The 15,684-nt window shown below is 51.7% G+C and overlaps 1 protein-coding gene across 3 annotated transcripts in view; it reads left to right on the forward strand.

Annotated features, from left to right (window-relative positions):
• Positions 1-15,684, forward strand: part of NBAS (NBAS subunit of NRZ tethering complex) — a 3,456,930-nt gene that overhangs the window by 2,638,708 nt on the left and 802,538 nt on the right. The gene's annotated exons all lie outside the window — the stretch shown is intronic.

The following is a 15,684-nucleotide window of genomic DNA, read 5'->3' on the forward strand; positions in this document are numbered from 1 at the left end:
CAGGAAGAAAAACTCCCATCTATACAGTTAATTTCTTTGGTGGTAATATGGCTCACAGGTTTCCTCAATTAGACATCTTCATAAAAGGAGATCTGCCTCTTTTTCCTTCTCACTCTTTCTGGACAACCTCTTGGTTGTTGCTGGTGACAAGGTTCCCCAAGTGGACTATTCACAAATGGAGATTGATTCCCTTCTTGCACTTCTACTTCTTTCAAATAACCTCTTGGCTGTTGGCAGTGCAGGTTACAAACTTCCATTTCTTACACTTCTACTTCTTTCAAGCAGCCTCTTGCTTGTTGGCAGTGGGCGTTACAGGTTTTTACAATTCAAATTCTCATAAGAGGGAACATGCACGTTTTTTTCCCCTCTTGTAGTTTGCCACTTAGTGGTTTATTCAGGCTTTCATTTACTTCTGACGGCCATCCCTTTTTAAGTCCCATGGCTCTCTGTCTCCCTGCAACTTAATTATGGGCGACGACAATAGAACTAAGCGCCCCGGTGCCCTTGAACTTCTATGCGGCTCACCAGTATTTATGGGCGGCTTCAGCGTTCTTCTCTCGGGTAGCGAGGTACAGCAGCACTTTCCATCTGCGTATCGCGGGGACGTCTCTGCTTTGGATGTCGTCTGGGCATCTCTGATCAGAGAGCCTCCATTGCTCTGTTGCTTCCTTCTCCGTGACCAGGCTTCCCAGGACTCCCAGTTTCCTCGCAAACACTGATTTCTCACCTTCCTACACGCCAGCCCCTTTGCACTTTCTCTGGCTCAAAGCTGAAGGCTGGGAACAGGGGAAATCTATGCTGCTCCTTCTGCTTCCACCGCCACGCCAATTTTTAAAGGTCTCGCTCAGGTGCCTTGTATTAGAACAGCTAGATAGCAGGTTTTTTCCAATGGCATTTCCAATCCTCGTTGACTCCTGGGCCCTCTTCACCATGCCTGTGCCACAAGCATTATGGATCCTGAAGTCCATAACGGGTTTAAGTCTTTTATATACATGTATTTCTTTGTAACTGTTGTATTGCATGTTATTGGATTTAAGAAATGTTACAGGGTTAATGTAAGACTTAATGTTAGTTTTAAGATTTCCACACAAAACATAATCCTGGAAATTCCAGAACATCACATTAATTTTAGGAACTCCTACGGTGTTTAACTTATTCTGTTTAAGTGACTTTTCACAGAAGGCTTTTTGGGTTTCCTTATGGAGAGGGACATGTGCCCTGACAGCAGGTCATCAGATACTCGTGGGCCATTGAACACTCATCCTCATAAGAAGATGAATACTGTGTTTCTCCCAAAGGAGTCACCACATCCCCCTGTTGGCCATCTCCTCCCACGTTATCCTTCCCCATGTTACCACCCCGAGGGTTAGAATCAGATAGCGGCTGTTTTCCCCTTATCACAATAGAGGAGATCTTAGGCTGGGTTTTAGTGCTGAGAATGCAGGATTCATCACAGATCCCACAAACCTCATCCTCCACTGTTCTTTTTTTTGTATGCTCAGCTCTAAGTTTTGGAGCTGCCACTTGATCTTTTCTATTGTGACATTTTGTCTCCGCATAAGGCCACAGTTTAAACACTTACAGGACTGTAAATGGAAAACGTCTCTGTCTAATTTGGGCTCAGTCATGATTTGCATATGGTCTTTTTCCTTTTGTAACGCCTTCGCAGGCTGAAAAATTATGGTCTGGAAGGTTGTCTTATTGAAAACCTTCTTGCCACCACCCTTTATTTTGCTTAAATCACGCTGAGTGGGACAGATATGCCCAGACATGGGTCCCAAGCCTACGGGGCCTTGAGACCTAAGCTACACCTCACTTATGATGCTCAATGACTCCAAACATTTTCTGAAGTTGCTTGTGTTCTCATGCAGAAAGGATGGTAACTTAGCAGTACAGGCTGGGCTGTCCCATATGGGTGGGAATAAGCCCAATTTGCTTATCCTATGTTAATTGGCTTTTATACTGCACACGTCATCACCATAGTGGTCTTAAAGCACCAAAACAATTTCCATATGGGCAAACTGTGACAGCACCCAGGGTGTTAACCAGACCATGGTCTGTGGAATGAAAGGGAAACTGGGAAAAGAAAAGGTAAGCAGGAAACGTCAAAGAGGTTGAAAGTCAGAGAAGAATACAGATGACATAGGCCAACAAAAAGTGAAAACTAACAAAAGTTTGAGTTTTAGTGATTGCAGGGATGCACGTCTAGCAGTATGGGTTTAGACTAAAAAAAGTAAAAGGAAAGAATCAAGAACTATCCATATGGTCTTTTCCCTCCTGTCATGGCTTAGAAGGCTGAACAACAATGGTCTGGAGGGTTTCCCATGGTTATGATTAATTCAAAACCTTCCAGCCATCACTCTTCAGATTGACTTCTATCCGATCTACACCAGTTAAACATTCCTCTGTTCTCCAGCATGGGGTCTGGCATGGATTCACATGCTCATGAATATTCCCCGTCGTCAGGCTGGGAATCCTCGGTAAAGAAAAAACCAGTATCAGTTTCGTTTCTGATCTGTCTTTCGTAGTAATAACCAATCACTGGTCTCTGCGTCATACTGACCACAGCCAATGACTGCCCTCTACCTAAGCACCGCCTCTGGCAGCCATCTTCAGATTTTTACCGCACGTTCATGTGTTGGGATCCTCGTGCTATTGCTCTCGAGCGTTAGTGCTATTTTTTCACGTTTTTTCTCAAAAACTTCGTTTTTTTCGGTCAAAAGATCCTCAAGCTCCACCGACTCTCTATCCGATCAACGGGGACCCGTGTCGGATTCGTCTGCGCCCCTCAAAAGGTGAAGATTCGTCGAGCTACGCTTTTGGAGGACTCCAGAAGTTTCTCAGGCCCGGTCATGGCCCAGGAGAAGGGAAGCTCGACGCCCGGAAAGCTGTTCAGGGTCTGCCCTGGATGCCAGCTGCAGAACGTCTTCAAGGAGGACGAACACTCCTTTTGTCTCTACTGCCTACATGAGGACAAGACGCACGTGGAGAAGGACTGTGCGTTTTGCGGCAACATGTCGGAGCGGACCATGAAGGACCGCCATCACCGTCTCGCCAACTGGCTAGAAGGGAAGAGCCCGTCCGGCGAGAAGAAGAAGAAGAAATCTGAGCGGTCTTCTAAGACCTTTGAGGACGCCCCGGCGACGGGGGTCCAACATAAGGCCAAGCACCGCGAGTCCGCTGGCACCGGGAGCGCCGAACGGTCGGGCTCTACGGGCGCCAGGCAGGGCGCACCCTCCCCGGCACCATCAACCACGAGCCAACGCTCTGGGTCGGGTAAGAGGAAGGCCGAGCACCCGGCGAAGCTCCTGGAGAGGCCCCGGTCGAGCTCGAAGGCCCCATCAGAGGGGGAGCGAGGCGGTGTCCCCCCCCTCAAGGATAAGGCGGTGAGCGCACCTAAGGTGGTGAAGGCCTTAATCCATCCGGCCAAGCCCTCTTTCGAAACTGTCGCGGCGGCCCTGGCTCAGCCTGTGCAGGCTACACCAGTGGTGGCGACCTCGGGGCTCAGAGTCTCCCTGCCACCTCGGAGGGAGTCATCTTTTGTGCCCATCGATAGGACCCCCGTGAAATCCCCCGTGGGGAAGAAAAAGGGGGGGCAGGGCGTCATCGTAGATTCGGCCTCAACCTCGGAGGAGGAACTGGTCGAAGTCTTAAGCCACGGCCTCGGCGTGGAAGAAGACCGACCCGTCGGGATGGATCCCGACGCAGGTGACGACAACATCGAGGTTACCGACGGGGCCCCTGATCGCCCGTCGGATTCCCCTCTGCCAGCGCCGCGAGACAACTCGGCGGCCATTTTGTTGGCTATACAGTCCTTATGCTCAGAGATAAGGACGAGACTACCGTTGCCGACGGAACCTCTCCCGTCGGGGGACCCAGAACCGGGACCTTCTGGTGTTCCCCCTACCAAGAAAAGAAGGATCCACCCTCCGCCTCCTTTTCAGCCGTCGCGCCCCTTCCAGCCCTCCTCCCCGTCCACCCGAGGGGACGATAAGGGGACTGACACGGCAGCGACGGGTACGGACGACGAGGTATACGACGAGGATGTACCGTCGTCGCCTCCCACCAGGGCTTCTCCGTCCGACGAGATTGGATCGTTCCACTCCATGATCTCCAGGGCATCCGAGCTTTTTCAACTCTGCCCTGAGGAGAAGAAGAAGGAAGGCTTCCTTTATCAGCGGCGCGAGGCCAAGAGGAAGACGGTCCTCTCAGTGCCTCTATTGGACGACATTTGGGATGAGGGCCTCACCCTCCTCAAGAACCCTTCCACGACGCCAGCTAGAAGAGACCGGTACGAGAAGAAGTACCGGGTCCCGGACACGGCCCCCCTGTGCCTCTGGGCGCAGCCTACCCCGGACTCCGTCGTCTCCGCGGTGGCCAGGAAGAAAGCGGGGGGGGGGGGGTGCGGCCTCCACATCGACTTCCCCACCGGACGGTGAGGGAAAGAAATTGGACGCTATGGGACGCAGAGTCATCTCGTCGGCAGCGACGACGATTAAAGCGGCCAACGCCTTGGCGATCGTGGCCCGCTACGACAGGGAGCTCTGGTACAAACTGGCTCCCCTGCTGGACTTCCTGCCGGACGACAAGAGGACAGAGGCCCTGGAGATCCTGCAGGAAGGTGAGGTGGCTTCGGATCACGCCATTACCGTCGCGACGGACATCGCCGACACTGGGTTCCGCCAGTTGGGCAACGGCGTTTGCCTTAGGCGGCGTGGATGGCTCAAGGCTACGGACTTCCGTCAAGACGTTCAGACCAGAGTCCTGGACATGCCCTTCGATGGGAACAACCTGTTTGGCAAAACAGTGGACGATTCCCTTCAGGCCATTAAAGCGGACACTGAGACGGCCCGGGCCCTGGGAGTTCTGCAACAACGACGGACGCCCTTTCGGAGCAGCGGAGGCAAGGGCGCCTCCAAAGGTTCCGGCGGCGGTTTCTCCACCTACCGTCAAGCGGCCCGCTCGTCGTCTCAGGAGGCCTACAGAGGACGAGGCAAGTCTGGCGGACCCCGCCGTCGTCGCCAAGGAGGTCAAGGCGGCAAAGCCTCGTCCAAGCAGGATTGAACCGGCCGTGGGGTCGGGCCCCCACCGAAGCACCCCGGTGGGAGGCCGGCTGGCGAGCTTCGTCAGCGTGTGGGAGTCCATCTCCACCGACCGTTGGGTGCTGGACGCCTTGGCCCGGGGCCACGCGCTCGAGTTTCAGAAGGTGTCCGCGCGTCCCCCCCGTGGCCAGGAAAGAACTTCACGTCCCTCAACTTCTCCTGGAGGTAAAGGCGATGCTCAGGAAGGGCGCCATCGAACTCGTCCCGAAGAGGCTTCGGGGCTCCGGATTGTACTCGAGATACTTCCTCGTGAAGAAGAAGACGGGGGGATGGCGCCCCATCCTGGACCTGCGACGTCTGAACAAGTTCATCAAGGCGCAAAAGTTCCGGATGGTCACCCTCCAGCACGTCCTGGGTCAGCTGGAGGAAGGAGACTTCCTGTCGTCGTTGGATTTGGAGGATGCCTACTTCCATATTCCCATCCTAAAGGGGCACCGAAAATTCCTCAGGTTTGTGGTCCAAGGGCGTCATTACCCCTACCTGGACGACTGGCTCATCCGAGCCAAGACGAGGGAGCTCGCCGTGGTTCACACGGCAAGGACCGTCCAACTTCTCACAGACCTGGGATTCTCCGTGAACTACGTCAAATCCCACCTGGTACCCGCGCAAGACGCTCTGTTTCTGGGAGCGAGGCTCAACACGGTGTCCCTCCTGGCCTCCCCGTCGGAGGAGAGGACCAGGACCATCCTGGGCAAGGTGCAGCGGATGTTGGTGGCCGACGCGGCCAAGGTGAGGTCCATCAAGTCCCTCCTCGGGATGATGTCTTCCTGCATCTACCTCATTCCCATGTGCAGGCTCCGGATGCGCCCGTTGCAGGAGTTCCTGGACGCGCGCTGGATCCAAACGACGGGCAGCTTCGAGGAAAGGATCACACTCGACGAGAGTTTCCGACGAGCGATCCGGTGGTGGGGCACCAGCGCGCATCTACGGCGGGCATGGACTTCCAGACCCCAGCCCACCAGGAGACAGTGACCACGGATGCCTCCCTGGAAGGTTGGGGAGCGCACACCGAAAATCTGCACGCAAGGGGCCTTTGGCTCCCGACGGAGAAATCCTTACATATCAACGTCCTGGAGCTCCGTGCAGTGTTTTGGGCCCTCGGGTCCTTCCTTCCGTCCCTCAAGGGCAAGGTGGTGAGGATCTTCACCGACAACACCACCACCATGTTTTACATCAGAAAACAGGGCGGAACCAGGTCCCCAGCACTGTCCAAGGAGGCGCAGGACCTGTGGCATTGGGCAGTCGCCCAAGGGATGTTTCTGGTGCCGTTTCATCTGGCAGGGATAAAAAACACCATCGCCGACTCACTCAGCAGGGAGCTGCGCTCGTGCCACGAGTGGGAACTACGGCAGGATCTAGTGGATCGCCTCTTCCGACGGTGGGGCACACCCCAGATCGACCTGTTCGCGACGGCGACGAACTCCAAGTGCCGGAGGTTCGCCAGCAGGTTTCCCCAGGCGAGGAGCATGGGCGATGCTTTCTCGTTCCCCTGGGAGGGCCTGTTCCTCTATGCGTTCCCTCCTTTGCCACTGCTAATCCGGCTCGTCAACCAGCTCAAGAGGTCACGGTGCAGGATGATCCTCGTCGCACCGGCGTGGCCGAGGCAGATATGGTTCCCGGACCTTCTGGACTTGTCAGCGTCCCCGCCAATCAAGCTGCCGGTGGACGCGGATCTGCTCTCCAGGGAAGGAGGCGCCATCCTCCACCACGACCCGAAATCGCTGAACTTGCAGGCCTGGCTCCTGCAGCGCTAGAGTTTGGAGGATACGACATACCGGCCGACTGCAGAGAGGTTCTTGCAAAGGCCAGGGCGTCCTCGACTCTTAAATGCTACGGACACAAATGGAAGAGGTTCTCTGTCTGGTGCCACGCACAGAAGATTAACCCTCTACGGATTACGGCTCCCCAAGTTCTGCCGTACCTGCTGACGCTAGCCAAAGCTGGACTGGCACACGCGTCCATCAAGATTCATCTTTCTGCGATCTCCCGATACACCAGAACCACGGGACGGACGTCCTTGTGGTCTCATCGTCTGGTGAAGGAGTTCATGAAGGGACTGTTCAAATCGTTCCCGCCGGTGAAGGCTCCGGCCCCGGCGTGGGAGCTCAACGTGGTGCTGACCAAGCTCATGGGACCCCCGTTCGAGCCTCTGCATTCGGCCCTGTTGAAGTTTCTGTCGTGGAAGACTGCGTTTCTTGTGGCCATCACCTCCGCACGACGGGTGGGAGAGATCCAGGCCCTTTCCTGCAAGGCCCCGTACTTGACTTTTCACACCACGAGGGTAGTGCTCAGGACGCACCCCTCCTTCATGCCCAAGGTGCCGTCGGACTTCCATCTCAACGAACCCTTGGTGTTGCCTGTATTCTTCCCGTCGCCTTCGTCGCCGGCTGAGAGGACTTTGCACTCGCTGGATGTGGCTAGAGCGCTGAAGTTCTACGTGGACCGCACGAAGTGTTTTCGGAAGACGTCGCAACTCTTTGTGAACTTTGGACCTGTCAATCAGGGGAAGGCTCTCTCGAAGGCTTCCTTTTCCAGATGGCTCTCCGGCTGTATCATGTACTGTCATCGGTTGGTAAACCGACCGCTGCCCGGCCGTCCGAGAGCCCATTCCACCAGAGCGATCGCAGCTACCACGGCGTTCCTTTCTGGTATGCCCCTGCTGGACATATGCAGGGCTGCTACGTGGAGGTCGACGCACACCTTCACGAAGTTCTACTGCGTCGATCGGGATTCCAGGGAGGAGTCCAGGGTCGTCCAAGCAGTGCTGCGCAACCTGTTCGCCTGAGGTGAGCCTGGTGAGGAGGTAAGATGCTTAATGTTGAGTTTGATGCAATGCTTAATGTTGAGCCTTTGCCACCTCCCGTGGTTGTGCATGTGTGTACTGCTATGTATTCTTTATTCATGAGCATGTGAATCCATGCCAGACCCCATGCTGGAGAAGGAACAAGTTACTTACCTGTAACTGTTGTTCTCCAGCATGGGTCTGGCATGGATTCACATGCGAACCCTCCCGCCTACCCCTCTGCGGCTCTTCACTTGGTCATACTGCCACTTCACGTGCTTCCAAATCTGAAGATGGCTGCCAGAGGCGGTGCTTAGGTAGAGGGCAGTCATTGGCTGTGGTCAGTATGACGCAGAGACCAGTGATTGGTTATTACTACGAAAGACAGATCAGAAACGAAACTGATACTGGTTTTTTCTTTACCGAGGATTCCCAGCCTGACGACGGGGAATATTCATGAGCATGTGAATCCATGCCAGACCCATGCTGGAGAACAACAGTTACAGGTAAGTAACTTGTTCCTTCTTCTACTTCTTCAGCTCTGATGTACTCTTTCTGTTTTCAGATCAGGTTCTGTCGAAGAGGACAATAAGTTGGGAAAAATGCTCAACTCTTGTAGCAAATTGTCCTCATCGAAACAAAATTTTTCCTCCGAGAGGCAGATCCATCAACCACTGACTCTGGTGTTGCTTGGATCTTAAGAGTTATCTGCATTTACTTTGGTTCCAGCTACAGAGGAACCATTTGCTTGGGTCAGCTGCATTACCACTGAAGGGAAACCCATAGCAAAAGATGTTGCAGATCTTCTCACCACCCCCTGCGCCCCCAATGCTGGCCTTTCCAACCCTGACTCTAGTGATTGTATCCACTGGTCCTGTGATGGACAGTAGAGACAGCCCTAATCCCTTTAACCAGCATTGCACTGAACTTGGTCCTGATATGCATCAACGGGCTTACAGAGCTAGCCCTTCTTGCAACACACAGTGGGGACCGGGCCAGAAGCCCTATGCATTCAATTGGCACTAGTTCCTCTAATCAAGCTGTTCTACTTGACCACTCCAATTCTCTTTCAACTTTGAATGGTCTAAAGGGACTCAAGATAATTCCTGCTACAGTTTCTGATGAGCATAACCCTGTAACTTGTTTTTTTGAGGGTTTGATTAATAGGGTGGATTCGGATAGGAACATACCTTGGGAATTTTACCTTCATCGGGAACCCAACATGGAAGACCTGGCATAGGGTCTTAGAGATACTAGTGGTGAAGACCCCTAAATTGAGTTTGGTTTGGATTTACCCATCCAAGGGTTGACTGTTCTCCATTCCAAGACTGCAGTGTTCCTGAATCACTATCCCCCTCTGGCAGAGCGTCGTGTTTGTGCTTTGTCTGACCATTCAGAGCAGAATGCCCCTTTGGAGACTTTAATTCCTTTCAGTGCGGCTACCTGAACCTGTCTTGCCTTTTTCATACAGGTCTTACTGCATGCAAGTGGCATCCCAGAAATTGGTGAGAAAGCACTGGCTGGTAATTCCAGTTTTCTAATGGTTCTTCCAGTACATTCCTCATCTTATCTATACCTTGTCCCAGTACCATCTGTCTTTGGAAATTATTTGAGCCATCAGGGGTCCCAGTGCCGCACAGTGTCAGCTTTGCATGGCCCCATTGGGTACCCATGACGACGGACATGATGACTGGGGCAATATATATGTTGCCAGCTGCACCTCTTGACTTTAGTTTCTTTTTCTGTGCATCCAGCAGGCTGTTTTGAACACCACTTAGTTGTAGCTAATTCTGATTGCATCATGCCAATTAGCCAGAAGGCCTCGGGCTTCAAGCCCTACTTGTATTGTGAGAGGCATATGTTGGTGTCGGATCCCCACAAGGTATGTCTTTAATGTTTTGATGAGGATCATGACATCAAAGATTGCGGATACTGCCAATCCATGCATCCAAAGTCCCTCTAGAAGCATGCCGCTAAGCTCTTTACCTATCTCCACAAAGGAGGGAAAGGATGATGTGGAAGTTGCTGGCATCGGTACCTTCATCCAAGATGGACTGATCCGTTGGTAATATCCAATAGGAAGAAGCCCCTCTAGCCCAGTAGGATGTGAAGAAGCAGGAGCTTACGAAGAGGTCCCACGCGCCTAATGGCTCAAGACATCACTCTTCTTCATTCTTCATGAGGAAACCCAGCCATCATGTCTGCTCCAGAGAAAGTGATGAGGCCTTTGAGGAGTCATCACCTACACGGGCACCTTTCCTTACTAAGTCTTCCTCACCATGAGAGTGGGAAGAATTCAGGCTCAAGATGCTTGACATCTATGCCAAGACCTCGGCTCTGGTGGCGGAACAGGTCACGTACTTTGTTGAACATCCTCATTACGCAACTGCACCCTTGCTGGCTTGGTTCCCGTCCATTCTTCAGAGACTGCCCCACACAGCTCAGCTCCTTTAGGCATGGAGGTTGCGACGCTGACTTCGGCCTCTGCTGCTCCATCAGTGCTTCTTGAAAATGGATCGGTTCTTCCCTGAAGAAGAGGGGCGCATACTTTATGGTTTTCAATCCCTGGACTAGGTGAAGGGCAAGAGATTAAAGAGGAGTTCTACGGCCAGAATGCTGAGTTGGTCACTTTGACATTTGTCTGAGATTCCAGTGAATTAGACACCTCACGAGCGTGACTTTTGCAAGCTCCCGCCAATGGCAATCCTCATACATCCTTTCAGAGGATCATTGCCAAGGTGGTTGAGTCTCTGAGGCTGGCTGCACACACCAGACCTACAGCCCGGTTTGCCTGACTGACATTTTTGGAGAGGGACCTCCTAGAGAGACCCTGCTTCCCTTCAAGCCTCCTGTGGCAGCCCCTGTCATGGCTGTGTGGCAGATATCTGCCTCATTTCCCTCAGTGGACATAAATATTGAAAAAGAGCGCAGGCCAGATACTTGTAAGACAGAGTTTTTACCTACTCTCACTATATCTGAGATCCTCACAGTTCAGGCCTCCGTCAGCTACCTTCCCTTTCTTGACCTCATACAGGGAGAACAAGAAGTTGGGTACATATCGCCACTAGGCAGCCTAGGCTTAAAGGCTTTGTATGCCAACTATGCCGTGGCTAAGTAAACCCACACCCTGTGTGGCGTGTTCTCTGAGGCAGCTGAAAATATGCAGACAAAGGAGCTTAACAATTAAGTTTACCTTTCTGGTGGAGCATGGGAAGGAGGCCAAACGTTAGATCCTCTAGTTTGGTCTCGACATGGGCTCTATGGCGCCCAGGCTAATGGTATGGTGTGCATTATTTTGGAGGCATTCCGGGTTGAAAACTTTGGGTATGCCCCAGATGTCCCTGCCAAACTTCTTGACATGCTGTTGGACTGCCAAAATCTGTTTGGAAAAAGGCCAATAAGTCTTTGGAGAAGTTTAAGGCCTAAAAGGCCATAACTAAGTCCCTTGGTTTAGCTATACAACAGCCTTCCATCTCCCACTCAGTAACTTTTGCTTTCAGCCTTTTTCACTCTTTTTTGCACTGTGGTTGTGTACAAGCACGTTCTTGAAAGCAAGGTCAGTGGCATTCCTCTTGTCACGCCATGAGCAGAAGTGCCCAGAGAGAGGTGGGGGTTATACCCCTTCTCTCCACTCAACTGCCTTTTGTCTAAAACATCTTTAATTTGGACTTTTTGCATTCTTCTCCAGTGGGGTACATTGTTCTGTTTGTTCAAGGAATGACATCTGATCATTTCCGGCACTTAGGTCTTACAGATTGAATTACAGGGATACTGTCTTCCTATTGTTCATCGCCCCCCTGACCACCCTCCTCCCGACCGTCTTCTCCTCTGAGCCTTCTCTTGTTGGAGGAGGTAAGGGTTGTTTTGGAAAAAAATGCCTTTGAGCTAATAACTGCCACAGAGTGAAGGAATAGCTGATACTCTCTGTATTTTTCGATACCAGAAGGACAAGGCAGTGCATCACATCATGTATCTGCTGCTCTTGAAGTTGGCCTGAGCAAGAACAAATTGAAGATGGTCACCCTAGCCTAGATCCCTCAAGGCCTCGAGCTACATGTCTGGCTAGTGTCACTGGACCGGAAAGATACCTGCTTCCATGTGGCGATGCATCTGAAGCGTAGGAGGTACCTGAGGTTCGTAGTGGGACGATGTCCATTACCAGGTTCTTGTCCTGCCTTTTGGATTTTCTTCAGCTCCCAGGTTATTAACCAGGCTGCTGGCAGTGGTGGCTGCTTGTCTCAGGGTGGAGAGGATTCACATATTTCCTTAGCTGTGCTATTGGCTCATTCAGGCCCAGTCCCCAGAGTTAGTGACAGAACTCCTGCACCACACGTGCCGACTTTTGTACACCTTGGGATTCTCCCTGAACAAGCAGGGCCTTTCCTCCCATGCAACAAATTAAGAACATCTCCCAGATGGTGCACGTCATTCAGTCGTAGTCTGTTCCTGACCTCTGATTTCCTGTTTCTTCTGGGTCTCACGGCCTACTGCATTCTGTTGGTGCCAAAGGCTTAGCACTGTAGGCAAATTCTGTGGCGATCCCTGTGTTCCAACTTGCTGAGGGAACCTTTGTGACAACTCTGGCCCCAACAGCCTACTGTGACAGATGTTCCATGGTTGGGCTGCCCAAACAAGAGATCTGACAGTTCTCTTTAGTCCCCATCCAAGGCTCAGGAACACATCAGCCTGATAGAACTATAGGCCATCAGGCTGGCCTTGGTGTCTTTCCTTCCCTCCGTAAGGGGGATGTGTTCTCTGATTTTAATGGACAACACATTGGCTGTACAGTACAGTACCAAATGCAGTGGTGTATCATTGCTGCCTCTGTGCAGTGAAGCGATGAGACTGTGCTTCTGGACACTGCAGAACAACATGTTCCTGTCCACTGCCCATCATGCGGGAATGAAGAACATAGTTGAGGATGGTTTGAGCAGGCAGACGTCAGCCGCCTACAACTGGGAGCTCTGCCAGGAGGTTCTGACAAGATCTTTGGCCATTGTCGGACCCCTCAGATGGTCCTCTTCGGCTTCAGTTTGAGCAAGAAGTGCGAGTTGTTCTGCTCCAGGGAATTTCGTCAGCAGTCAGCGGTAGTGGACACATTGATTGTCGAGTGGAAGTTCAATATTCTCTGCATGTTTCCACCATTTCCTGTCATCCCTCTCGCTCTCTGGGAACTGCAGAAGTTTAGGTCCATCATGATCCTGATCCCCCCACACTCCAGACTGGGCTCAAAACAGGTGGTAACCAGAGCTTCCGAACATGCCCGTCTATCTTCCTTAGTGCTTGCCAGCAAGGTTAAACAAGCTCTCCCATTCAGGGTTTCGGTTTCTCCACCCGAATCTCAGCAGCCAAAGCCACATGCTTGGCTTGCGAGAGGCCATTGTTCAAAGAGTGGGAGCTGTCTCAAAGTGCTCTGGATATTCACCTTTCTGTCAGGCGGCCCACCACTAAGTGCATCTATGTGTTCAGGTAGCAGTAGAGTTCTGGACCCCTTAATCTGTCCAACCTCCTCTGTGCTGTATGTGCTGCTACCTTGGCCCTGCAGGCCAAGATTGGCACTGTGAAGGGATACCTGACAGCTATTTCGTTCTTTTACAGAGCCCGAGCAGGGCTTATTTTACTATCCTCACCATTAGGCAATTTTTGAGGGGACTATCTAACCAGTTTCCTCCATTCCAGTTTATTTTTCCTGTGTGGGATTTTAACCTTGATCTTACATTCTTTATGGCAGCTCCATTTAAACCTTTACATTGCTGCTCCTTGCGATGACTCATCTTGGAGGTAATTTTCCTGGTTGCCATCTCTTCCGCCAGGCAGGTGAGTGAGTTGCAGCCTCTTCTAGTTAAACCACCCAATCTTGTTTTCTCTAAAGAGGTTAGCCTGAGGATGACACTGTCTTGACTTCCCAAGCTTGTTTCGGACTTTCGTCTCTCACAAAAGATCTATCTCCCAGTTTTCTTCTTTCTGCCTCACCCTTCTCAGATAAGGAGCGTTTTTCGGCACCTAGAGCCCAAGAGGCCTCTCTGTGAGGATGCCCTCGGACGAGAGACAGCAGGAAGGATGTCCACCTCCTTGTGAATTATGCTATGCAAGCAGGGATTTTACTGAGCAGACCCTGTCCGGATGGATTGTCCTCTGTATTTCAGAGTGTTATAATCTGGCAGGGAAAGATGTGCCTGATAGTCTCATGTCCCATTCAACCAAGGGTCTGGCAGCTCCTTCTGCATTGCACAGGGGTGTCCCTGTTCTGGAAATCTGTAAGGCGACTATTCGGGCTTTCCTGTGTTAGGAAGAATTCTCTGTAAGGCTAATTTCCCAAACATAGTGAGTCCCCCAGCAGCTTTGCTGGATTTTTGGGGTTTATTTTTTTCTCTCCTGCTAAGAGTGAGATTCCTTTGCTCCCACTCTTAGACATAATTTGAGGTGTTCCTTTCACTTACCCATGTGTATTATGGGGTATGTGGTCTTTTACTCCATAGGGTCTCATGTTTTTTTTATGTGGGTTACACAGCACGGCAGTGGATACTACTTTTTATATTCGACCGCGAATATATCTCTATGGGATTTTCCCATTGTTCGAGGCTACCAACTTTAATTATTTATTTTTTATAGCCTCGAACATACCGCCGGTTTATTTATTTAATATTAATTCACCGGTTGGTATTTTTTTGCCAGAACTCGATTCTAAAATGGCGTTGGTGTTCTCTTCTGTGACTCCAACCCAAGTCGAGCCCTTTGTGCCTCTTTTTGGTGGGCTTCTCCTCTAAAAGTGGTGCCACTCTGTCTGGGTACCACAGGGGGTGTGGGAGGGGGCTTAGGCACCCTGGACTGAGTTACCTTGGTAACTCAAGTCGCACTCTTGTGTGATTGGCCCAAGCGGTGAGCCGGCCGGCTCACCACTTAGCATGTTTGATTGACAGCTAGGCTGAGTGAATGGGGGTGTGCTGCATAAAAGCAAGGCTTTGGGGACTGGAACTTCAGAAGTCGCCACAGGACCTAAGAATCCGAGGAGTGAGAAGCTGAGCCGACCTGCAACGACGACACCACCGGTGGAGCCCTGCTGAACCGTCTCACCACTTTTCCCGACAGAGGAGATCTCCAGTCCGAAGAGTCTTCTTCCTTTGACTGGTGGGGATAACCAGTTTCGCCTTCTTTTCACCTTCCTGGAGCATCTCGTGGCCGCCTTGCTTGTGCCAAGCACCCCGGCAACCGGAACACCACGGTTTACCACTACCGCGAAGAGAAGGGTAGTGCCTTTTAACCGGAGAACTCCGCGGCTGGTTTCTTCCCTGGCAGTGCAACGACCTTCATCTTTCCTCCACGGCGAGACCTCTTCTTCCTCTGGACGAAACACCGACTTGCACCTGCTGCCAGGAACAACTGCCCACGCTGGAGCTTCCTTCACACTTAAGGTACTGTGTCCCGCCTGGCTTCACTTGCGACAGATCGTTCGGGGTGACAGTAAAGCCTCGACTTTCTAACCTGGGCTGGCCTGGGACAACATAGCTAACTTTTCCTGACTTTAATTTCATCCTTTTTGTGCGAACTATCTACAAGACTCTTTGGGCATAACCCCACTGTGTGAACCTGGACCCCTTCTGCTTGCTCTCTCCAAGAGTGGGCCTTGCAATTGACTTCCTTGCTCTCCAGTAGAACTCTGCCTACCCTGCCTTACTGTGGTTCTTTGCAAAAGTATTGAAACTTGTGTGCTTCTTTAACTCTGCCTTTTTCCCTCCCTTTCTTTACAAGTTATTAGAGTGTCATCTTATGTTAAGCGCTCACCTCTGTCTGAAAATAAGT

Source organism: Ambystoma mexicanum, chromosome 4p, assembly GCF_040938575.1.
Source record: "Ambystoma mexicanum isolate Mex_15411 chromosome 4p, UKY_AmexF1_1, whole genome shotgun sequence".
Classification (NCBI taxonomy): domain Eukaryota; kingdom Metazoa; phylum Chordata; class Amphibia; order Caudata; family Ambystomatidae; genus Ambystoma; species Ambystoma mexicanum.